Source organism: Lynx canadensis, chromosome F2 (genome assembly GCF_007474595.2).
Source record: "Lynx canadensis isolate LIC74 chromosome F2, mLynCan4.pri.v2, whole genome shotgun sequence".
Lineage (NCBI taxonomy): Eukaryota > Metazoa > Chordata > Mammalia > Carnivora > Felidae > Lynx > Lynx canadensis.
Window position 1 is genome coordinate 73,599,049 of NC_044320.2, and position 26,585 is coordinate 73,625,633.

General features: G+C 44.4%; 1 protein-coding gene and 1 long non-coding RNA gene across 6 annotated transcripts in view; one reads left to right on the forward strand and one right to left on the reverse strand.

The window, feature by feature from the left end:
• The window catches only part of FAM110B (family with sequence similarity 110 member B), a 145,161-nt gene that overhangs the window by 87,488 nt on the left and 31,088 nt on the right, over window positions 1-26,585 (reverse strand). For 4 of the 5 annotated variants that reach the window (XM_030303695.1, XM_030303696.1, XM_030303698.1 and 1 more), the window contains one exon: window positions 21,505-21,602. The gene's annotated coding sequence lies outside the window, so the exon portion shown is untranslated. Of the gene's footprint in view, window positions 1-8,410; window positions 8,558-21,504; window positions 21,603-26,585 lie in introns of all 5 variants that reach the window. The other variant, XM_030303699.1, reaches the window with a different exon arrangement.
• On the forward strand, window positions 5,022-25,398 carry LOC115505920. Its single transcript, XR_003966181.1, has 3 exons — window positions 5,022-5,032; window positions 15,888-15,891; window positions 25,041-25,398. It is a non-coding gene; the product is annotated as an uncharacterized LOC115505920 (long non-coding RNA).

Below are 26,585 nucleotides of genomic sequence, written 5' to 3' on the forward strand. Positions count from 1 at the left end.
CCCCCCCACCGGCTGCAGTCAGGCCTTCCTTGGCTCTCTGTCTGCCTCAGGTCTCTGCTGCTGTGTAACCAGCTACCCCAAACTCTCTGGCTTAAAACAACACCCAGTGAGCATCTCACTGTTCCCGTCAAGGCCCATAGCAGAGTCCTCGGCTCAAAGTCACACAAGGCTGCAATAGAGGTGCCCCCCTTTGAGTTCTTGTGGCTGTTGGCAAAATTCAGTCCCCGGGGGCTGGCGGACTGAGGTCCCGGGTTTCCTGGGGGCTGCGAGCTGGGGCCATTCTCGTCTCCGAGAGGTCGCTCCCGGTCTCCTGCCACGTGGCCTTCCCACGGCTCACTTCTCCACGACCAGCAGGAGAAACTCTAGCCCAGTCTGCTAAGATGGAGTCTTACATAACGTCATCCAGTAATGCATCACGGTAGTGACACTCATCACCCGCTCCACACTCCGCTGGCCCCGCCACCCAGTACAGAGTCCTGCCTACTACAGCCTCTAAAATTGCCCTCTCCTACAACACATATCTATCCCCCCGCCCTTTAGTTTCCCGTGTGGTACTTCTGCCCATTCGAAGTCCCAAATATTTCGTATATTTATCTTCCGTACGTCTACTTCATTTCACCGAAATATAAGCCCCCCAAGGGCAGAACTTACTGCCTCTTTTTGTTTACTACTCTAGCCCCAGCTGTCGAAGAACAGGCTTGGGGCAGGTTAGCAATAAATATTTATTGAGTGTGGGGCGCCTGGGTGGCTCAGTCGGTTAAGCATCCGACTTCAGCTCAGGTCATGATCTCGTGCTCCGTGAGCTTGAGCCCCGCGTCGGGCTCTGTGCTGACTGCTCAGAGCCTGGAGCCTGTTTCGGGTTCTGTGTCTCCCTCTCTCTCTGCCCCTCCCCCCTTTCATGCTCTGTCTCTCTCTGTCTCAAAAATAAATAAATGTTAAAAAAAATTTTAATATTTATTGAGTGAACAAGTGATTTATTACATAGGTTTCCTCTAAAACCCTCAGCATCTCAATGTCTCCGATCCCATCGCTAACCTACAGATCACTATGCCCTCTTTTTACCATAGTTGCATTGCCAGTTTTGGTCACAAAGATGAAGCTATGTGTTCTCCTTCTCAGGCTACAAAAGCTCTGTAGTTTTAGTTTATCTAGAGTTTTATCAGCCAACTGTGCGGTGAGAACTCCACGCTGAATATTTGCAAAACCAGCAGTTTTATACTTCCGTGCAAACGGATATGTTCACGGTCTGGTTCCCAGGCCCAGGGAGGACTTCTATGTTTGTTTGTTTGTTTCTAATCTTAAGAATCTTTCAGTCAAAAAAATGCATGGAGGGAATAGGAAGTAAAAGCCAAACTCCTTTGGAATACTGACTCCAAGAAAACCAGGAGTATGTGATTTAAACAGAGAAGTACGGTATTCAGAAGCAACAACCTGTCACTGCAGTAATAAATGTTAAGGAACCATTACCCATCTCATTTAAAGGAGTGTTACTTTTTGCCAGGGGTAGGGGAACAGGCAAAGCCAAGTGCTATAAATGTGAAATACAACTCCCTGTAAAACACACATTGGGTATCCATTTTACCCCATGTGTCTCTGGTTAGCAAAGCTGTTTGGACGATAAGAAAAATGTATATGCACCTAAAACAATACGTATAAACCCAACTGCAAAGGCGGGTAAGTTAACAACAAACTGATCACTTACCTGATACGAGGCCTGAGAACCACTTATCCACGGTCTCCACTAAAACTGACTGATGCTATTCAGGTGATCACAACTCACAAAAAGCAGTCTGATTTTCTCGTTTATCTGGTTTAAGCTCCCCCACTCATGTTTATTCTACTAGCACTATTGCTATTAAGGTAACTCAAGAAACATAATTAATTCCTGAATCTCCCTTGCCACGGATAAATAAACATTCACTTCTGAATTTCTGGCTAGTTTCTGCTTCTGGCTTCTCCCCTCTAACCATAATACAGTTTCCAGGTTAATCTGCCAAAAAACAGTGATTCTGGCAAGTCATTTCTCTGTTCTTGAACTGAGGGAGGCTCTCTATGGCCTGGCTTGTCAAGTTCACTGCCTTCCCCATGGCCTCACTTGTCAAGTTCTTCTCCTGGATGAAGCCCAAACTCGGGTCAATTTGGTTTCCATGTTAATTGCAGACTCTGCTCACTTGACTCCCGTCCTCACATCTGGCCACCCCTGGCCCTGGAGTGACTGTCTGAAACAATACAGATCAATAAATGAAAACCACAAACATTCAACCCTATGCCCTCCTGACTGTAAAAACATCCCTTTATATGAAGGACTACTTCTCTCTTAGAAATATAGTAAGGTTGAAAAAGAGAGAGCCCATGAAACACAGTCTTCAGGATCTCAAAGTATAAGTATGAAGGTAAATTTGGTCTTTCCCAAGTATCTTAACTGAACTTTTTATGGAGGCAGAATTCTAACATGGTCCCCAGGAATTCCCAACCCGGTACACACCCTGCATGGTCCTAGGACAGTAAATATAATGGATTTTACTATGCTTAGGTATGCCATATGGTGCATTAACCTTAAGATGGTGAGATTATCTGGAGGGACCTCACCTGATCTCATAGATCCTTTGGAAGCAGAGAGGTTTCTCTGGCTGGTCACAGGAGAGAAACCAAAGAGCTCAGAAGTGAGAGGTATTTGATGAGAGATTCTGCTAGGGTCAGTCAGAGGGCACCTGAGAAGGCCCAGGGCAAGGAACTGCCAGTAGTTTCCAGAAATTTCTAGGAACTGAGGGCACCCTTGGCTGATAGCCAGGATACAGGGACCTCCATCCTGCCAAAAACATGAATGAGCTTAGAAACTGAATTTTCCCCACAGTCTCAACCGAGAATACAGTCCGACCAACACCCTGAGTGTGAGACTGTAAGCAGAGGACCCAGTTGAGCCATGACAGACTGGGGAGCAACTCAACTGTGAGGTAACAAATGGCTGCCTGTGGAGATCTGTTACCAGACACAGAAAAACGAATACGCTTTCTTCTAAGCCAGCCTCTGTTCACATAAAAATGACACTACCCTAAAAGCACCTCCCAGGATTAGCCAACTATCCTCAGGAGCATGAATGTGTAACCAACAAGTGGAAAAGAAAGAAAAGCATAAGAAGCACTGAAGGAAATCTCTATCCTTCCTATGAAATGAAGGCCATGAAATCTGAGGCCAAGCAGGACGCATACATCTTTAATGAGAGTGACTATTCTAAAGTATTGCGTGCAAAAAAAAGCAATACTTCTCAGAAATGTTAAAATAGAAATCAGCCCTGCTGCAACAGGCTAATGCTAACATCAATAAAAGCGACATCATTGTTATGGCTTGTTTAGGTTCCTATGATGTATATTAGGGAGAGTGTCCGTCTTTTATTCATCAAAATAGTAATTGACTATCTACTCTATGCAGTATCCTTTGTAAGTGCCTATTGACTAATTCTAGGGAATGCTAAGGTACATGTGACAGCCACATATTATAAGAAAAAGTAAGCATCAGAGGCTGTTTGCCTATTGCTTTTCCTATGAGTAAATACTTATTAAAATATAAATATTCAGCATCTCATTTTGCTTCTATAAGCAATTCTGCTGTGATTTCAACTTATAGAAGTTTGTTTCATTTCAACTCCATGCGAGGTTCTCTGCTAGGCGCTAGAAACAGATAAATAAGTCAGCCCCTGCTTTCCAGTAACCCTCAGGCTATTAAGAGCGAGAGAAACAAGTCTATTAAGAATTGAGATAAACAATTTAAATCAATACAGTACTATTACTGGTAAGTATGATGTGTAAGATACGGTATAACCTGGGTATTATATAACGTTTGGTGTGACGGTGCTGAACAATCAATTCAGAAAGTGTACATTTCATTTGCTTGGTTTTTTGCGTGTGTGTGTGTGTGTGTGTGTGTGTGTGTGTCTGAGATTCCACATATAAATGAAATCATAAGGTAGTTGTCTTTCTGGGTCTGATTTATTTCACCTCGCAGAATACTCTCTAGGTCCATCCATATTGTCACAAATGACAAGATCTCATTCCTTTTTATGGATGAGTAATATTCCTCTGTGTGTGTGTGTGTGTGTGTGTGTGTGTGTGTGTGTGTGTGTATACACCACTTCTTCTATATCTATTCACTTATAGATGGACATTTGTGTTGCTTCTCTATCTTGGCTATGCTGTAATAAACATAGGGGTGCATATACCTTTTTGAATTAGTATTTGGTATTTTATTTTCTTTGGGTAAGTATTCAGTAGTGGAATTGCTGATCATATGTCTTTCTATTTTTAAATTTTTGAGGACCTCCAAACTCCTCCATACTACTTTCTGGATGGGCAACACAGGTGATAGGGAGGGGGACGTATAGGCTTCCAGTTATGAAATGAATAAATCACAGGGATAAAACATACGGCATAGGGCACAGAATCATTGGTACTTTAGTAGCGTGGTGTGGTGACAGATGACAGCTACACTTGTGAGGGCAGCATGACGTACAGATCTATCGAAATCACTACGCTGTACACGCAAAGCTAAAGTAACATTGAACGTCAACTATACTTCAATGAAAGAAAGAAAGAAGATGCAATGAAATTAAAGACAAAAAATGAGCAAAATAAAATCACAGATTTTGGGGGGAAAAAGTGTATATTTCCACCCATCCATCCTTCCATCCATCCAGACTTATATTAAGAGTTACAAAGAAATATCTGATCTAATTCAGGGCAGTTCGGACATTTGTTGTAGGTATGCCTAAGGACTGTGACCAACTGCATTCTTCTCATTAAAGAAAATGAGATTTTCATGAAGTATTTCTATCCACTGTCATCTATTCACACATGAGAGGTAGTTGACAGTTCTTAATCACAACCGAGTTTGCACATGTCTGAAACAATAGCCTAAGTACCACAAAACGGTGCCCATCCACGGGAAGGGGACACGAGCTCACCAACTTCTAAAATTCCCCAACCAGAAACTTGTACAAAAGCCAAAGTGACTTCCCAGAAACAGAGTATATGAGAGTGTGACCTAAATCAAACACGAAACCTTTCATTCTTGACCCAGCAATATAAAATGAAAATAACCATGCTATTGAGGAGACAGAATGATTCTAATAGATAATACTGAGCACTACAGTTTAAAAGCGCACACACACACACTCAAGTATCTATCACACTAGTCTTGTTGGGAGGAAATAAAAATCTTAATCCCTATTACTCTACAAAGATTTCTCTTAAGTGAGAAAATCCACCCCCCCCCCCGAAAATGCTTGTCTTGCTTGGCATTTACTTTTTAAATGAATGAGCTATGACTCTTTATACAAGCTGTTTACAAATTCCACCACCAAAAATTATTCCTAAAAGAAATTTCTTAAACTCAGTTGTCAGATGTTTAACATCTGCTGTGTGAACTAGACAAAGTCGGGGATGCAAAACACAGTGTTTAGAAACAACAGGCACATAACGAATGCACTGACTTAAGGCAACGCAGCCAAGAGTACGGAACCCAAGTCTTTAAATAGTTTATGTATCAACGGTTGAGATGTGGCTAATAAACCCATGAAAAATTGAAAATAATATAAAACAATAACACACCACCACTGAGAACTGTACATTTAGAAATTAAGACGGTAAATTTTATGTTGTGTTTTTTTTTTACCACAGTTAAAAATAAAACAGCGAAGAGACCCACTGATAACTCAAAGCTAATTGCGAGATCTTAAGACAGGAAGTGCTATAAATTCATTTAGAGTCTTGTCTTTAAAGGAAGCATGAGGTGACCCTTCCGTTTTGTGGGCGACAGCACATATTGCCGTGACTGGGCTAAGTGAAGGAAATGGGACGGGGACTCTAGGCCCGGGTGAGAGCAGAGGAAACGAGCAGGGTTTGCCAAAAGCATTCAAGATCTCAAGCAGGTCAATAAAGCTGACGGGGAGGATTCCAAGCTGGAGAACAGAAAGGACTGGAAAGGTAAGTCAGAGCTCGTCTGTGGCAGCAGGTAGGTGCCCACTCTACCCCATCTGTACCGTTTACCCCCCACAGTCCGTGGAAGTTAGTAAAAGGTTTTCAAGAAGGAAGGTAACATGAAGACAGCATTTTATCAATATGCACCTATAGGTTACACACAAGCTGGACAGGAAATGGAACCCCTGAGGGATGGCGTAGCCAGCTGGCGACAGCTTTAGTGACGCCATCTGATGAAAGAAGATGGGCACTCGACTTGGAACTCAGTAAAGAGAGAGAGAAAAGGGCAAATATGAACAAGTCAAGGAACAAAACCACTTAATGAGTGAATGCCCAGGAGTGTGGTTGATTCTCCAAGTTTTTCCAAAGATGGTTCCTCCGTATCAGAAGCTCAGTGGTACTTTAGCAGAAAAGCTAGGAGAGATGCTGGTTTATTAGCAGGAAGATCTGGAGATCCATTCGTGTCCTCGTGAATTTGAGTTTGGGGTAGACTATCGATTAAGTGAATCTAGCAAGAGACATAGATGTTGAGATAATCACTGCGGGAAGAAAAGCTGGAACCAGGCTTGAATGTGACGTTCCAGGTTGAAAATGACCAAATGGCTGAGCGAGACCCCTGGTGGATGTGCACATTTCAGCCATGGTAAGGGAATGAACAAAGAGGATAGGAAAGGGAGGAGATGAGAGCCCCTGACCTAGAAGACAACAGAAAACAGAGCAGTAAGTCACAAAGTTCTGAGGCCAGGGGCGAAAAGGATTGAAAGTGTCCCAGATTTGCGTATCAGGATGGAGAACCTCCAGAAAGTACCAAAAACAGACAGTGCCGAGGGAAGGCAGAGGGGAAAGAAAGGACCAGGGTGAGCACAAACAGGACAACAGCACCCACTGACATGTTGTGAGGTATGAGGCAAGGAGGGAACTCGGCGGCGGTGGAGGTGAGGGGGTCAGGGCTCAGCAGGGTAAGAACAACAGTGAGATCAACGTGAACATTCTTTTTAAAATGAAAAACACCCAGCAGCACCAAAACATTCTCCACCAAGCCTGCACCAAAGGAATGTTCAAAGCTTCTATTTTTATCCTCCGAATATGAACAGATAATTTTCCTGAAGAGAATTTGCAGGTGCATCTGAAAAGGACTAAGTGAGAGAAGAACCACTGCAAAACAGCTAAGTAATTCACTGCTGCCTGGCTTCGTAATAATGAACTATGCCTAAGCACCCTAGAGTTTCAGGCTGGGTTTAGGGATTATTAAGCAAGTATTGAGAACCAAATGCTGAATTTCAGCAGCACATATATAATCCAGGGAGTGTGAATCCATTAGGCTTTCATGCTAATAACTTCTGTAGAAGGTGAAAGAGAGTTAGAAGAAAGAAGCTAAAGTTTAAATTAAGTCCTACTTTGCCATTAGCTTTTTTTTTTTTTTCAAAATTCTCAAACTGGTGACCGAGCACGATAACCTCCTGCATGAAGCTGTTTTTAAAAACTAAAATCCCGATATTCATTACCCACGTGAAATGGCCTCTTACGTATGACAAGAGAGCAGTCATTTACTAAAACAGGTATAAACTGTACAAAGACAGAATTCCTCTATTACTGTTTGATGGGACATTGCCTCTTCAATGATTTACGAAGTATCACTGTTTGATTAACATCGGTTTAAAATGAAGAGACAGAGAGGCGGAAAGAGAACACGATTCATTACAATCTCAGGAAGTCCCTCGTGCCTCTGGACAGCCGCTGTGCCTCAGTGCCTGGAACCACAGCCCACGCCCGGTGGCCTCTGGGGACAACCCCGAGGACACAAAGAAGAAACAAACATGGCAGCTCCCAAGTGCACCTCAGATACAGCTAGTCCTCCAACCTCATGACAAGCACCCTACCAAACACAGACCATGATGCCAAAACTCGGGTAACTGGTATTTTCCTCTTCCCTACAGATAGGCAGGGACCACTGGATTGACTTACTACATCATTTGACATCCTTCAGAATGCTCGTATCACCGCTTCCCCAAAACGTAGAGTATCTCATTCTGACACAGTCTTTACTGTTTTCAAAGGAAAGAAATCTACTGATTTCCACATTCGCTCCTGGGATGACTGGATTTCGGTATCGTTCGAAGACGCCCCCTACCACCACCAGTATTTTCTCTCTGGAACTCTCCCACCCGACTTTCTCCTGGTTTGAAAGTGTGCTAGCCTCACGGTTGCCCAACAACATCAGCTCTGGAAATCTGCCGTGTCACGGGCTCCCCGGTTCAAGCTATGGCCTGTAAAGCAAATTCTCTCTAGCATTTGTCAAGCCACCTCCCACGGCATATTCCATTGGAGAGTGACCATTAATAAACCAAGACCCCACAGCCAACGTCTGGCAGAATGACACAGTCTAGTGTAAGGCTGGAGACATCGTATTTTGAACTGGACAACTGGTAATCACTGACTTGACGTAAGTTATCCTCTTGCGAAAGTGGACGTGAGTAGGCGATACAAGTTGAAGATCAAGAAATGTGAATACGAGTCCATGTGGCCAGCTATGGGAAGATGTACACATGGAGTTCCTTCTTCAGATCTCTGCTCTAAGAGGGTTCCTAAAGTTGAAAGGTCAAAGAAGAAATAGTTGTATAAGTGGTACTAAGACATTCTGTTTATTCTGGGTTTGTTAACGGGTGATGACGCACTTAAGGAGGGCGTACCTTTATATCTGAAAGGTAATGCCTGACCCCCTACAACCTCCCTGTGCCTCAATTCCCTCATCTATGAAACGGGCACTCTTCAGAATCGCCACAAAACATACAGATCATTTCGGAGAATGCAGAAGTCCCAGAAGCCTGGATCACTGGACCGTGGACCGGGTATTAATACACAATATGGGGTTAGATCGGGACACAGTTGAGTTCGTTCCATTTGGTGACTATTCATAGGGCACCCATTGGGTGTTAGGCACTGCTCTAGGCGCCCTGGGGAGACAGCTGCCAACACACCACACTTCCTGCCCTCACAGAGCTTACCACAGACCTCTATTAGGCGACGTTCGCCTGGAAGAACCACAGAGCAACAAGGGAGAGTGTGACCGTGCTGTCAGAGAGGGGACCCCACTGTGCAGCCGTGATTACTGCTGACGTATCCAGAGCTGCTTTGAGCAGCTAGAGAAGGCAATTCTAGCGTCCTCTGAGCCCCACAACGTGGCCCACTCAGGGCTCTGCCTCCCCCTGTAATAAATGTGGCCATAACTATTCTAATTGCACACGCGTACATCACACTGACTTACTGTCAGGTTACAATTAATTCACTTCACTAATTTTTAAACAACTTTTCAACAGACGATTACGCTTAAACTTCTCACCCATTAAAGCTGCTTAAGAAGACAGCTTTATTTTTACCTGGTTCACTCATTACTTCCTAACACTACATAGTACAGGTGTTATATAACCTATTTACTACTGAGCATATTTAGTGGGTACAGCAGTTTGAGGGCTTTGTGTCCATCCATCCACACAGCATTTTGTCCTTGTCTCACGAGAATTTCCAAGTGCCACCTGCTTTTAGCCAGAAGTGGCACTTGCCTAAAGAGCATCCACGAATCTCTACAATCTGATGTATTGCGCGAGTTGCGCTGCCTTGAAGCTAAGTGACAGCTGAAATAGTTCAAACTGGCTTTTATTTTGGGACCTTGCTGGGTGAGGTCTATAATTTGCAAAATTACTAAGCTGATGAGTTTGTAATTCTAATACCCACACAGTCTGGCCAACTAACGTCCCTGTAAATTAGAAATTAGTACAGGGGCTTATTTTGATTCTTCTGTGGCATTCCAAATGGCTTCTCTATTTACCTGGTAGCTACTGCTTTCACATGGGCATCTTAGCATCTGGAGGTTTGCTATGTAAAGTATTTTTTTTTTTCACTTCATTCAAAGGTAGCTTTGATACACTAAGGTGAGTTTATAAAGCAGGAACTATGATCATAGGTACACTACATTTTCTACGTGTTCATGAAAGTTTTCCAAAAAATTTTTTTTAATGTTTATTTATTTTTGAGACACAGAGAGAGAGAGACAGAGCATGAACGGGGGAGGGTCAGAGAGAGAGGGAGACACAGAATCGGAAGCAGGCTCCAGGCTCCGAGCGGTCGGCACAGAGCCCGATGCAGGGCTCAAACTCAGGGACCGCGAGATCGTGACCTGAGCCGAAGTCAGCCGCTTAACCGACTGAGCCACCCGGGTGCCCCGAAAGTTTTCTAAATAAGGTTGTCAGCTTGCAAAAAGCCGGGCATACAACTGTACAGGCTGTGGACAACGCAGTCTAAGAGATGTCATGATCATGGCGGTCTGTGCGAGGGGCCCCCTAGGACCAACACAGGATTCATCTGTACCAGCCTATGTGGTGCCTCTGAGCACCCCAACGTCTAGGTAGGAATCCACGCTGCTGCAGGAAGTCATTCCTAAGTAGCACGGTACTTTGTGCAGCCCCGGCAGAATGTATTTAAGTACCAGCCAAACAGCGGTCACATTCATTGGTTCAAATACCTCCCACGAAAGAGTAAATGTACATTCACCAAATACAAAGGAATCAGTGACTATTATACCACTTTTTTGGAGAGCCAGTACCGAGTATCATTTAAGGGAATGCGATTCTAGAATCATCCTGATTACATGCAAGTCCTGTTTTACTACTGTTACCTGTGCAACCCTAGACAAGCTATTTTACCTCTCTACACTTCAGTGACCTCATTTATAATGGGGATAATAGCAGACCCTACCCCAGAGCTGTTAAGAGGATCAAATGAGGGAATAAGTTGCGCAGTACCCAGAACGCTGCGTGCCCACGGTAACCACTGTTGAAGCGTTCAGATCTGGAGTATCCACCGGGCAAGAAAATCAAAGCAGAGAGAGATTAAATAACTTGTTGTAGGTTTAAGGGTTAGTCGGTGATCTCTTCCGGAATGAAAATTAACTCTTGATCTACAAGAAACAGTTTTTATGAGACCACGCTGTTTTATTTATTTATTTTCTTGAGAGAGACAGAGAGAGAGAGAGAGAGAGAGAGAGAGAAGGGGGAGGAAGGGGGAGAGGGAGAGAGAGAGAACCCCAAGCAGGCTCCACACCCAGCACGGAGCCCCCCACTCAAGGCTCGATCTCGAAACGGTGAGATCGTGACCTTGGCCGAAATCAAGACACCCACGTTTAACCTACTGAGCTACCCAGGCGTCCCGAGACCACATTGTTTACATCCCAACTTTCTGACCAAGGCAAAACCCATGGCTTGAAGTACTTATTACATCTGAAAAAGTAAACGCCCACGACACCCGAGTGCTTTGATTACTGACACGCGTCATCCTTAACAGGCCACCGGGGCTGGGCATTCTGAAGCCACATGCTGCCGGCCCTGAGCTGACATTTACTAGCTGCCTCTCCTTGCGGGGAGAGGCACGCTCTGTGGACAAACAACTCCAGTTTGCACAATCAGCCATCGATAAGACTTGCAATCCTAGGAGGAAATAACTGTCCAAAAGCTGTAGCCTCGTGCCTCCGCAAGGCACCTACCGATTTCGTTCGCGTTCTTTAAATACCGGCCGATCCCGGGTGCCCTACCCTCATAAAACCATCTCACTGGCTACAGTGCAAACAGCATCTGCCCCCGGTGCCCTGAGGGAGAGGGATGTGTTCTAAAGTTGAAAGTGTCACTCAAAGTCTCCGGGGCCAACAGGAGCCAGGCCCGTTTCCAGGGTGTGAAGCGGGACATCTAGAAATCACGAAAAGGCCTGGCATGCTAATGACCGGATGCTTTATATCTATTTCACTTCTTCTACAAGGATCCAGGGAGGTTTGATAACGGGTTTGGACACAGATTGTAGCTCTTTTTTTTTTTTTAAAGTTTATTTTATTTATTTATTTTTGGTGGGGGGAGGAGAGGCAGAGGGAGAGGGGGAGAGAGAGAGAGAGAGAGAGTCCTAAACAGCGTGGAGCCTGACGCAGGGCTCAATCTCACGAACCGTGAGATCATGACCTGAGCCGAAATCAAGAGCGGGACGCTTAACCGACTGAGCCACCCAGGTGCTCCTCCCCTATAGATCGTAGCTTTTAGGTAGCGGAACATAACACGACACTGGAGACAAGTTCCTCACCCACATCTTCATCTAGCATATTAGAAAGTGCAGTCCTACGCCGTGAACTCTGGCACACAGAGTTCACACACTACCTCGGTGTGCTACAGCCGGCCAGAGTACCTCTCAAACCGTGCTATAGAGGCTGTGTTAGCATCACCTAACTAGTCTCCCTCACTTATGAAAGGAGATGGGGAGAGCTCGCTGGGAAAAAATTACAATCCGCAGAGCAGAAGATCCAGGTAACCTAGAAGGGTGAATAAACTAGAAACAGACAGGCTGCGGGAAACGATCTGTATAAAAAAGCAGCCAAAACCCAGAGAGGTCACACGCTATCATCTCTGCGTTGACACTGACATTGCACCCACAAGCCTCATTACTGTTGCTTCTGGCTACACAATCAGGAAAAGGCACCCAAGCCCTGTTGGTCAACAGCTGAATAAAAACGCATATGTACTATTTTTAAATCAATTAACATCTGCAATTTTAAAATGTCTTCATCATAAACGCAATTTTAGTGCAATATCCTGGATCGAGTATAGGGTTCAGTATCTAAAAAGAAGGAATAACATTATTTTCAGTCCAATAACATTACGTGTTCTAACTTAGCCCCTGATTATAATGGTCAAATCGAAACTTGTAGCTTATGGAAACAGAGAAATCCGAATCTATTTCTCCGCATGGTACACACAAGGAGGCTAAGGATGGGAGACTTTACACAGCCTCTCTGAGGTCAAATCCTTCTAAGAACTGAAGCTAGACCCCTGCTTACTCCCTGTGAGAGACTCAGGGACAAGGAAATATGGTTCCTTTTTCGAGCCGCTTCCAGACTTAAAGCAGAAGTTAGCCGTCTGCCAACCATCTGGTGATCAGATTACTGCAGGATTACCAAACCCTATCGCTAAAATGGAGAAAACGGCCATACACACACCACTTTAAGGAACGTCTTCACTTACCAGATGGTTCACACCAGGAAGTGCTGTTGACCCCAAGTTCTTCCTCCACCAGCCAGTGTAGCCCCACACCTCGATGCCACATGTGGGTGACGGCTGGCCATCACTACGGTGAGTGAACCGCATCATCCAGGGTAATGCCCTCACCTTCCCTATCTGGCATTGACACCCTCAGCTTACGGTGCACCTGCTATAATTTCCTCTGGCTGTGACTTCCCTGAATAGGAGCTACAGAATACTGACCAATCCAAATGAGGGAGGGGGGAGAACCAGTAGCATATCAACTTGCTCACATGGTGGCTGAAATGTCACCACCAATTAAGTGATGGGGACCACCAGAAATATCTACTCATGGCGGCATGTTTTAAGTTTTGGTAAAAGGGAGAATAACAGAAGAGTGGGAAACATCACCATGCTTTATGCTGAAGGCGTGGTCCTATTTCTTGCTGGAATGAACATTTCCACTTAATGTTTATTCACGTGGTTAAGTTACTGTGGTGTACCTTAGCAATTCAGCTTTCCCCATTTCTGACCCCCCCACCCCCGCCAAAAACAAGAAATTGTGTGCATTTGTTGCGAAAGTTCATTTTATCAACCATCATATGGCAACAAGACTGCTGAAAAAAAAAAAGGATTGTAGAGAAAGGAAAAATATCATATGTGGACATTTTAAGCCTCATTGAACATGGAATTTAAAAATGCTGGTCCTGGGGTGCCTGGGTGGCTCAGCTGGTTAAGCGTCCAACTTCGGCTCAGGTCACGATCTCGAGGTTCGTGGGTTCGAGCCCCGCATCCGGCTCTGTGCTAACAGCTCGGAGCCTGGAGCCTGCTTTGGATTCTGTGTCTCCCTCTCTCTCTCTCTGCCCCTCCCCCACTCACGCTCTGTCTCCCTCTGTCTCAAAAATAAACAAACATTAAAAAAATTTTTTTCAATGCTGGTCCTGATCTAGGGGGGTGACCGTCCAGGAGCACCTGGGTCTCTACATGTTTGTACATCAACTTCTCTTTGTGAGCATTATTTCAGATACTGGAAAACACGAACTGCTTAGAAAAAAACCAAACTGCTTTGCTTTTATGTTCAATAAATAAACTGTCACAGCACACAGATGGATTAGCTCTGAGGACAGAATGATCTGTGCCCAAATCAAAAGCAGAAGAAAGTAAATGTTTTGCAGGAAAAGAAAAAAGGCAGGGCGGAGACAGTATAGTACGTCAAAGAAGAGGTGACCTTCAGAGAAGGAGCTGACCTGTCCGGGCAACTCAACCCACAGTGAAAGAGCAGAACAGGACTCAGTTCCGAAATTCCTGCAGCATTTCCCATTGTCCAACCGACTGACCTGGTACCCAACACAGCCTACCAAACAGAGGTAATTAATTAAATTACGATTTTAGAAACAAATCACGCGAAAGGAGTACCAGGGGAATACAATGTCAAGACCTGTGACCTCCATGCGATCCCATATGTGTAAGACTTTCCGCGTGGACGGTGAAGGTGTTCCAAAGGGAGCAAACGGAGCTGGTGACAACGGCCTCTTGGGGAACACCGACAACGGCTGGTGCTTCTGGGTTGGCCACCGGCCCTGTGCCAACCAGCATGGCATCGAACAAACAGGTAGGTAAGCTCATCACACGCATTCTAAGGGAAAGGAGTTCAGTCTTTGAGTCACACGAAGGCTAATAATCTAAGCTCTTTGCATTTTTAACGTGACCCACACGGAGGAGGCCCTCACAAGGACTTCCTCCCAGCATTCTTAGAGTGAGGATGAGTCAGGGCTCAGTTTCCCTCCCCAAAGCAGGGCCAGTGAGGAGGCCCTGAACCTGCCAGCCAGCCGGGATAACTGCAATCCAGTCTCCGGCATGGAGGGCAACACTGTGAAGAATTACCTAGAAGGACGGGGTGGGGGGGGAGTTGTATAAACTAACATGGTAGGGATATGCTTTCTTTAGCTCCGTCGGGGAGTTTCTTTTTTGGTTTTAATTTTTTCAATGAAGTTTATTTATTTATTTTGTGTGTGTGAGAGAGAGGGGAGGGGCAGAGAGAGAGAGAGAGAGAGAGAGAGAGAGAGAGAGTATCCCAAGCAGGCTCTGCCCGGTCAGCACAGAGCCCAATGCGGGGCTTGAACACACGAACCCATGAGGCCATGACCTGAGGTGAAACCAAGAGTCAGAGGCTTAACCGACTGAGCCACCCAGGCACCCCTCCCTGAGGGAATTTCTATCAAAACAATCTCTGTGACCTAGTGGAATGCTCAATTTACAGAAGTGCAGGAATGACAACAGAAAATGACATCTTTGCTGAATTCTTAACAGATATCCCAAGCGGAGGCGACTGTAAACGTGGTCTCAATTTTCTCCTCTGTAAAATCAAGGAGTCGGAGTGAAATCTGCAACGCATATATCTTGAACATGCCATGACGTCAGGCGCAAATATGACACGGCGCTGAACAGCCGTCAAGAATGTTCCCAGGGCCGACGGGGAGCCACGAGGGCAGCGTTGCAACCTGATCTGGAGTGAGTGATACCTGAGATTTCGAATGTAAGTGAAAAGAGGCTAACACAGATTTATATGCCAGCAGTAATCACTCGGGGAGAGAAAGACCTTTTGCAAGAGGTTCAATTATCCTCCTAGTAGTACCTTTTGAAGATGCAGAAACAAAAACTGGGTGAGTTACTAGGTCAGAACAATCTAGAATTCATTTGGCCCCCTACACCCTGCATTTCAAACCCAGACAGTCCCTGCCTGTGTCACGTTGTGGTGATGCCTATCCATCCAGCCGACAGAGAGAGGAGAGCAGCCTCGGAGATAAAATGCTAACCGTGGAGGCTGGAGAGGCGAACCTGTACAACAATGAGAAAAAGAGAAAAGAAACGTCTGCTTTCCAGTGCTAATTAACATAGGAAACAACTCCGAAAACAGAGCCGAGAATGGAACTCACTGTAAAGGGATGCAACGAGAAAAGCTTCAAAGATTATATAAACACTGTATTCCTGGTTGAAACAGAGCCTCATCTGTACGACTGAAGTGTGCGACTTAAATCAGAAACATCTGAAATCCATACAATAAACAACCTTCCTTTTAAAGAAGGAAAGCCAAATTCCATATTTGTGTATGAAAACCGGAAAAAGTGCTAAGGACTTGGTTCTTTTAAGAATCATATGTAACAATTAGAATTCATTTACTGTCGATATCAGGCTTTGGAGGTTAATCAGAGCCTAGGATTATAAAATCAAATAGGAAAAAAAAATTAACATGCACTTAGTGCCACTCATACATGGAAGGCCTACCATTACTTAAGTGTCTCTAAAATCACCCTGAAAAATGACAACATACCATCAGATGTTTTTCTTCGTCATCTAAACACAAGGAAGTGAGGGAAGGAAGTGAGGGAAGGAAGTGAGGGAGGGAGGGAGGGAGGAAGGAAGGAAGAAAAGAAGGAAGGAAGGATGGATATTTATCAGAAAAAAATCGAAGAAAATCTAAGTTTACATTACAGAAATACAATAAAAAAATAAAATAAAAAACAGGACACTCAGTACTTGGAAAAGGGAAATTCAAATGTTTCTAGGATTTGAAGAACTGTATATTTAACCTACTCAAATACACTCCTGTTTAAATGGTTTGCTCTTCGATGATACTCAGGTCAGATCTATACCTAAAGCAAACAAGTCTCCGTGAGAGTTTAAAGCCCAGGTGACGCCAGGGTAGAGGGGACAGGAGTATGGATAGGAGGGACTCACTAACATCCCGTTCAGAATAGCAACTAAACTATTCCCTGGTTTCCAGAAACTTTCACTGGTCACTGCTACAAATTTTGAGGAGTAGCCACACTCTTTTTACTTGTTTAATCTCAGGGCAAACCATAACCTATGTGCAAACACGTAACAAAGTCGAATTTGTCAAGTTGTGCACATCTCCAATGGAAAAAAAATCGTAACGATTGCGTGCCAACTTACGGTCAAATACAAAAACTTTTAAAACTCAAAATGAAAAGAGATTAATGTCTATTGCTGGGAATACTAAGCCAGTTCAGGAGTCACCGTATCGGCTCTCTTTCTTTCTTTCTTTTTTTCTTTTTTTGTAAACGTTTATTTATTTTGAGAGAGAGAGAGAGAGTGCATGCAGGGGAGGGGCTGAGAGAGAAGGAGAGAGAGAGAGAGAACCCCAAGCAAGCTCCGCACGGTCACGCCCAGAGCCCACGCGCAGAGCCCACTCCAGAGCTTGGTTTCGTGAGCTGTGAGATCATGACCTGAGCCAAAATCAAGAGTTGGATACTTAACCGGCTGAGCCACCCAGGCGCCCCCACAGTGCTAGATTTCTATCATGAAGAACACACACTGGCAGGTAAGAGAATAAGTCTGATTCCAAACAGAACTTAACACTTCTGGCTGAGCCTGGGTCTTTCCTGTGAAACGCAACCATAATACTGTTCTCTGCCAGAAAACAGTGATGTTAATAGAAGCAGAATGCTTCCTTCCCAAATTAGCTGAGGGATGAGGTAGCAAAGGACGCCGACAAAACCGCTCTAAGAGGCGGATGTAACTCAAGAGCACAGACGTACCGCCACGGATTCTGACAGAGAGGCGGACGGCTCCCTCAGGTGTTTAAGTAATGAAGGGGGGCTGCCCACCAGAATACAAGTCACAGCAGAGAGGGGTGGTGGCGTGACTGCTCGAGGCTGCTCGCTGCTGTTGGTTTGAACTCTTATCAGGACCTCTGAAGACGACACCCAGGCCACTGCACAGGGAACACGAGAGCAGGGACAGACAGGGGTTTGTTTAAGGTCCATCTCAAAAACAGGCAGGAGTTGGGGGGGGAGGGGCAGGAGGGCAGATAGGGAAGGAGGGGGGGCAGGGAGAGACACAGGCGGCAGGAAGGGAAGGCAGAAGGAAGGAGGAGGTGGACCCCGGCCCATCAGCATCCTAAACTTAGGACAGAGCAAAAAGCTGCTTTCAAATACACCCAAAGTATCACCCCCGCTACAGGGTCTTGATTTCTACTTTAAACTCGATTACGGTAAGATGAAAGGCAAATTTGAAAAGTCATCATATTCTCAGTATCCTAACAAAGGCATTTTCGGTTCTCCAATTGCCTTTGCTGTGTTTTTAATTCAGTTCCCAGCTTCACCGAGCATGCCCGCTGCCAAGCACAGGTGCGAAGAAAACACGACAGGCCTCTATCGCCAGAAGGGCTCAACAACCTAAGGTCACTCACGGGCACTCGAATCATATACTCTGTCCTTTCACTGATGTTCTTAAGCCATGGAATGCCATTTGTCTCAGGTGTACCCAAAGCGAACATATAAAAAAAGTGGTAAGAAATTCTCCAATACACCAAGGATTCAAATGTGCTTTGGTTCCAAGTATAGGAAAAAGAATGTCAAAGATTTTTCTAAAATTAAGCCCCATTTAATTTAGGTCTAGTAGAATCAAATGTTATTAGAGTTCAGTTTGCTTCCCCTTTTATAAAGTTTTGGAACAACCACATAATATGGGTGGTAATATTTCAGTATACTTAAGAATGATGAAGGAAAGGCCGTGTCTAATGAGAAAGACCAAAACATCAACACATCTATAAATATGATCAAAGACATGTGTAGACAGGCTGATGGCTTCTAACACTGTTCAAGAGCTAATATCATTTATTCTTAAGGTAGTTTAAAAATTTTGTAAAAATTCAAGAAAAGGCTGTCCTTCATATTTAAAAACTTAGACACTAATAAGAATAAAAAGATGAGCGGGATAATAAGAATAAAAAGATGACACTAATAAGAATAAAAAAATGTGTATAGTTAACCATACACAAAGCCTTTTTGAGTTAACTTTTGTGTCCAAAGTGTAGACAATGATTTAACCAGCTAATGATGAGATTTTAAACAATGTCAAGTTGTCAATACATACATACCGTGTGGTCGCCAAACTGAACTTGTAGCTGTCTTGCCTGCTACTGTTACGTATCAGCTAGCGTTCAGAGTCACAATCTCTGTCCCATTCTGTACACACTTGCTGTGACGATGCTATTGTCATTTTGACCAGCACCACTGAGGGCGACCATATGTTGAGTGCATTTATGTGCCTGGCACGATGTATTTTACCGCTGATGCTTGAACAACGTGGGGTTGGGGGACCAATCTCTGAGCAGTCAAAAATCCACATATAGCTTCTGTCTCCCCTCAAACTTACCTACTGATGGCCCACCGGAGACTGGAGGCCTTACCGGTGACATAAAAATATCGATCGACTATATTTTGGATGTTATGTGTATTATCGACTGTATTCTTACAATAAAGGAAGCTAGAGGAAAGAACATGTTAAGAAAAGCATATGGAAGAGATTACACATTTGCGACACGGTACGTAGATCTATTGAAAAAATCCGCTTAGAGGTGGACCCACACGGTTCAAACTGTGTTGTTCAAAGGCCGCCTGTATATGACCACCTCATTTAATGGGTAGAGTAACCAGGAGAGGGAAACATTACTATCTCCACTCTGCAGAAGGTGATGGCAACAAATAGCTACTAAGCATTGCCCGTCTACGTTGCAACTCAATAATAACTCACTGAAGGCTCACGATAATCCTATGATACAGCACTTTTATCATCCTGACTTGACAGATGAAGAAACTGGGGCACCAAGCCAAGAGCTCTCCCAACATCACATCCACCATGTGGCAGAGCACAGATGCTGACCCAGATGTGCTGAACGCCGAAGCCACGACCTTATTTACCAACCCCGAAGAATCTGGCTCTCCCATGCCTGCCCTCCATGCCACCTATGATAAGGGCTATAAGAGCAGACAGGAAAGGGCAGGGTTGGTGCAGCCACAGCCGAACACCCTAATCCACAAGCCAACTCATAAATCTGGCTGGGGCCCACCCCCCAAGTTTCCCTGAAGAAAGTCACAAGGAGGAAACTGAAATCTGGCCTCATAGCTGGCACATGTGACCCAAAGGCCAGGGCTTCTAACTGCCCAGAGCACAAGGCATCCCAGAATAAAGAGCCCTGCACAGATGCCCTATGTCCCTTCAGTGGTCACCAACGGCTATGTGCCCAGCCACACTAGGCTCTCAGTTACTGAGCTTAACAAGTCAGGGACCTGCCTCACCAGCTAACAGTGTAGGAAAACCAACAACTGGGGAAGTGACGGAATAAGAGCTTTCGGAATCATGGCAAATTATTTTTGGATATAGTGGGGAGGGGGTTCCAGGGGGGACTGACTAACTTCACAACCATCAACCTGAGGACAGACAGAGGCACTGTGAAGAGAGGAGACTCACGTCCCAAGAATCATGCTTGAAAAGGTTTTCAGTTCAGGGAGAAGCTCCCCATTCCCACCGAGCGTCCAAGGCCCAGGTTCCCTAGGGAATACTGCAGTGACTGACGCATTCTTAACACCCTGTGGCCTAAGTAGTAGTTTGACTACCGTGTACTACAAAACATGAACATGAACCAGGCACGTGGGAGCCCCAGTGGCCACTCCCTGCCCCCCCCCCCCCCCCCCCGCCGACAGAAATTGCCCGTTCAACTTGGCAGTTACCAGGAACGTGAAATAAATAAAGGTGCGATATTCCACAGAAAATATGAAACCACTTTTACCCCTGATATTTTTGCCAACTGGTTCAGGGCACTTATTACTGACTGAATGTCTTTATTAGCCACACGAGTCCATGCGTGGAGAGGAAAGGAATTAACATGTTCGCACCTCCATTTAGGCAGTATTATCGCTAGGGAGTGGCATGAGCGCAGACGTTCACATCCTGTTGCAGACCTGTAACATTTCATTTTTGTGCAATCTCTGTATCATGTTAGTGGCTCGGAAAAAGATGCCAAATCTCACACCGAGCGAGAACACTTACAAATTCACCAGTCAGGGGCCAGCACACCACTGCGCCTTTCTTTACTTACCCCGTGAGCGACTGCGATCCTGACAGTCCAAACTGGGGAGTTAAAATAGCCACAGAATTCACGGAAAAGTCCCTGCAGGTAAATGCCCAGGCAGCTTCAAAAAGGTCGGGGAGAGCCCATGGGTTTCAGGGACAATGAGGACAGTGACGGGCAGGAGTAGAGACCAGCAGACACAGTGCTCAGGTGGGCAGCAGGTCCCAAGAGGGGCTTTCTGGCAATCCCTCCACTCCCCCAGGGCAAGAAAGACAGGATGGCATGTGCGGGCTCAGGACAGTGAGCTGCACCACGGGACAGACATCACAAACGTCTGCTGGATGAATGCATGTAAAGAAGAGGGGGGGTGGGGTGAGAAGGAGGAGGGGGGAAGGAGGAAGGAGGGGAAAGGGAGAAAGGAGACAGGAACAGAGAAAGGAGGGAACAGAAGAGAGGAAGGGAAAGTAAATCAGAATGGAAAGGTGGGGGCGGGGGGAGGGCAAGTGGTGGAAGAAAACACCTAAATTCTGCTCAACAAATAAAAAGTTGTATTTACTTTACGATCATCAGGGTTACACATCAATTTAATAAGAAAAGTTTTAATTACCTTTTATTTCCCCTTCAGACCTTAGAGTGTCCTGTTAATGCTCGATTCAAGATGCAGAAAGAACAGGGTAGGCGCTTTGGATGCCCAACTGGGGATTTCTAAAGGAAAAAGACACACAAAAATTATTCTGGAGGATGTAAGTGATTAACTTTTCAAGTATCATTAAAAAAAAATAAAAAGACCGATTTTCACTGAAGAACAGAGACAGTGTATTTCCTAACATCCCCGGGGAAAACGGAACCCAAAGCCTCTTTCAAATGCAGTTGCTTTAACAAATTTCAAGCATGGGGGGGGGGGGGCTGCGTTTGGGAGTTCATTGGAAAACAAACCCAACAAGGAGCCTGTGTACTGCCATCTGCCGGGAGCCCCCACCCAGGTGGCTTTATGGCATTCCAAACCCAAGGCCCCCACAGGCCTTGTCAGTCCTAGTTCCCAAAACCACGCAGGAAACGAGGGAGCTTCTTCACCAACAACTGTATCACTGGGGAAGGAAACAGCTACGCTGGAGGAACTTGGTTAACGTTTGGAAGGGAATAAGATATTACGAAACGGGCCACACTGCTTGTCCCATTCTCCGAATGCAGTTAAGCATGAGCTCACACACACACACATGCCTCGTTGTCCCGGGGCTTCTCTCTCTTGGAGCCAGGACAGACCTCGGAGGCAACGACGTCCCAAACTGTGAGCGCACAATGTTTCATTTTTAGGAAGGAAACAATTAACATTGACCAGGCGTGCGCTCAGGCCCAGAAACAACGCGATTCCGGTTCACAAAGGGGGGAAGAGACGGAGAGTCCAATCCGTGTATCTGTCTGACACATAAATGCTCTTATTATGCTTGGATATACTTGCATCGATCATGAAAGTGCTTGTTATCTAAACATCCGGCAACTCAAAAGAAAATACCGCGGTGGGAAATGTAAACGTCTTCTCCTCTTGTACCTGTTCTCCTTGTGTATCATCAATCCAAATAACTAGATCTTTGTTTATGTGAAAGTGGGAGCTACAGACAGGAAGGAAAATGCACTGACCGTAACAAGTTATCTTTTTTTTTTTTTATTAAATTTTTTTTTTCAACGTTTATTTATTTTTCGGACAGAGACAGACAGAGCATGAACGGGGGAGGGGCAGAGAGAGAGGGAGACACAGAATCGGAAACAGGCTCCAGGCTCCGAGCCGTCCGCCCAGAGCCTGACGCGGGGCTCGAACTCCCGGACCGCGAGATCGTGACCTGGCTGAAGTTGGACGCTCAACCGGCTGCGCCACCCAGGCGCCCCTATTTTTTCTTTTAAAAAAAATTTTTTTTTAACGTTTATTTATTTTTGAGACAGAGAGAGACAGAGCATGAATGGAGGAGGGGCAGAGAGAGAGAGGGAGACACAGAATTGGAAGCAGGCTCCAGGCTCCGAGCCGTCCACCCAGAGCCCGACGCGGGGCTCGAACCCACGGACTGCGAGATCGTGACCTGGCTGAAGTCGGACGCTCAACCGACTGCGCCACCCAGGCGCCCCACAAGTTATCTTTTTATTGAGATCTACTGTATATTTTGCATGGATATAGGAGTAAGCAATAGTAAAAATTTTAACCACTTCATTAAGGTCAATGCCAACTTTCCCAGCCATCATTATCTCCTTTCTGGAGTGATTCGTAATGAACGATAAGCCAGAAGTTTATTAGCAAGGCTGCAGATCTTGACCTAGATTTTGCATAGCTTTTAAAAAAAAAATAGAAAGCAAGCCCGAAAATGTCTATTTAAATAACAACTCAGACTGACACTTCCCACACTCACAGTTAAAACTTTCAAAACAATCTACTTTCCCTGTGCCTGTATCTAACAAGGTTCAACAAGAACCTAAAGTAAAAATTAGTACCAGATCAGAAGAGAAATATGAACTCCAAGTTCTACATTTCTGTTTAATTGTTTACTAACTGCAACTTAAGACTTTATCTGGTGGCGCCTGGGTGGCTCGGTCGGTTGAGCGTCCGACTTCAGCTCAGGTCACGATCTCGAGGTCCGTGAGTTCGGGCCCCGTGTCGGGCTCTGGGCTGACGGCTCGGAGCCTGGAGCCTGCTTCGGATTCTGTGTCTCCCTCTCTCTATCTCTACCCCTCTCCCACTCACACTCTGTCTCTGTCTCTCAAAAATGAATAAACGTTTAAAAAATTAAAAAAAAAAAGACTTTATTTGCCTGCTGAAGTATATGATTCCAGAATTCAAATGAATAAAATCATACACCTTTGACAAAGCATTAGGGAAATTTTTATTAAATTGGGCCCAGAGGTATTTGGGATTGATGGTGACTAATAATAACAAAGTAAAAAGCTTTACATTTTACTATTTTCCAACTACAATTTTTTTGTTTTGCCCTAAATCGTATCACAAATTCCTTTTCACCTTTATCATTACTTTTGCTTTCTCTTTCTCACACTTTTGAAGAGAGAAAACAACAAAGAGGTCAACCTTACTCTAATGATTGAGAGATGTCAAAAGTCACACCTCGGATCGGGATGGAGAATAACACCGTAAATGAATTTCAGGATTGGATTTGTCTTCAAAGTTGCCATGTGACATCGAAATCATCCTCATAAAAAATAATTCACAGCATGTATTTTAAAGCTAAGACCATTGTATGGTCATCTGCTCGAATCTGCTCATTTCACATCCGAGGAAATGAAAGCCCAGAGTGGTCAAGTGACCTCTCCAAAGTCACACAGCTCACCTGGTCCTATATCTCAGATTTCATAGGTGCCAATCCAGTGCTCTATTAGATTCTCACTGATCTTTAATTCCTATAAATAAATTCTTCAGAGCTCACATTTTCATCTATTTTCTACACACCTATGACTCTACACAGCATGAACACCACTTGAAACGTCAACTTAACTTTACATTAATATGAAATGCTACTCAAAATGATCAAAAACATACTCTGCCCTTTGCTCCACTGATAAAGCTAGATTAAGCCACAAATGCCCAGGAGAAGTCCCAAATAAAATTTGGGATACTCTTAGGTTTTCTAACCTAGATACGTCTACTCTAAAAATAGAATTTCCCTCTCTTATTCACAGTCAAATCATAATCATAGCTTTGCTACAACACATTTTCAAGAAGATTTTATAGAGAGCTAGCAAGCAAAATGTAGGTATTCTACAGTAAAAGCTTATATAAGCAGTTTTTAAAGTAAGAGTTAAGATAATTTACTTTTAGATCTATCAGTTCAGACAGAACTCTTATTCTCCAAAACTCTGGAATCACTCAAGAGCACTTAATTTACCTAGACCAGCAACTTATTACCATCAGCAGTCATCTGTCGCCTCCTCAGTTATTTACTCTGCGCCGAGTGCCAGGTACAAGGGAACCAAAAAGCATGAGAGGTTGGCTGATGAGGGGAATAATTAAGCGGGCTTTCATAGAGGCGTCTAGGTGAGGCAAGCTTTGCACACGATCAGTGTATACGTATGTATGTGTGTTTGGGGGGGAGCTAATAAAACCACGTGGGCTTTCTCAGAGAACGAGTTGACAGGTTTAGTAAGCAGTACAGCTGACCCTTGACCAACATGGGTTTGAACGGTGAGGGTCCACTTATACGCAAGCTTTTCCCGATAAATGGGGTATAGTACTGTAAATGCATTTTCTCTTCCTTAGGATCTTAATAACATTCTGTTTTCTCTATAAAACATATGACCTAGAAAATACGTGCCCAATTTTGTGTTACCAGTCAGGCTTCTGGTCCATAGGAGGCTGTTAGCAGTTAAGGGGGGGATCAGTCGATTAAGCGCCTGACTCTCGATGGCAGCTCAGGTCGCGATCTCATGGTTGAAGAGATCGGGCCCCACGCACTACTTGGCTTCTGTGCTGACAGAGCAGAGCGTGCTTGGGATTCTCTCTCTCCCTCTCTCTACCCCTCCCCTGCTGCCTCTCTGTGTCTCTCCCAAAATAAAGAAATAAACTTAAAGAAAATAAAAATAAATACTAGGGTGTTAGCAGTTAAGTTTTGGAGGGAGTTAAAAACTGGATGTGGATTTTTGACTGCACGGTGGGGGTTCAGCACCCTAATAATCCCTGCATTGTTCAAGGGTCAACTACGGATGTCAGGAAGCAGGGTGAGATACATGAAAAGAAACCAACAGATAACAGATGAATCCCTCTGGCCATGCCCACAACAGCAGCAATAAATAAATAAATAAATAAATAAATAAATAAATAAATACAAAAATAAAAATAAAAATAAAAAATAAAAAATAATTTAAAAAATGGTGCAGGAAACAAAATACCCACTGAAAGGAATTCCCTTCTTGAAAATAAGTCAGCAATAAAATACCTTCCTTGTGTCTCTTCAGAATAACTCGTTAATGGTATTAAAACCCAATGCCAGACAAAAGACCCCACTGGGCGGGGGTGTGGGGGGGGGGGAAGACAAGATTTAAACACCTTCAACGAAGAAAATAAACAAATGCCAAGTGAGCACAAGAAGAAAGCTTCAATATAGTCAGCAGGAAAATGCAAAGCAAAACCTTAATGAGATACCACTAGAAACTCACAAGAATGACCAACTTTTAAAACAGCAAAAATACCAAGTGTTTGCAAGGAAACGGAGCAACTGGGATCCTTATACACCTGCTGGCAGAAAATTCAACATGTTGCAGGCACTTTGAAAAATAATTGGGCAGTTTCCTATAAAGTGAAACACACACCAGATGACCCAGCAATTCCACTCTGAGGCATCTGCCCAAGAGAAATTTAAAGACCCAAATGCTGAAGACTTACACAAGAATGCGGATAGTAGCCTTATTCATAATAGCCTCAAACTTGAAAGAATGCAAATGTCCACCAACTGATAAAGAAGGAAACAAATTATGGTGTAGTACACAAAGGAACACAACTCAGTCATAAAAAGAAAAGAATTACTGATGCATACGATAACGTAAGTCAGTCTCAAAAACGTTATACTAAGAAGCCAAACACAAGAGACTATATGCATAAATCCATTTACATAGACTTTTTTGGAAGGCAAAACTATAGCCAGGAAAGCAGATCAATTATTGCCAGGGGCCAGGGTGTGGGGAGAAGGGGTGAATGCA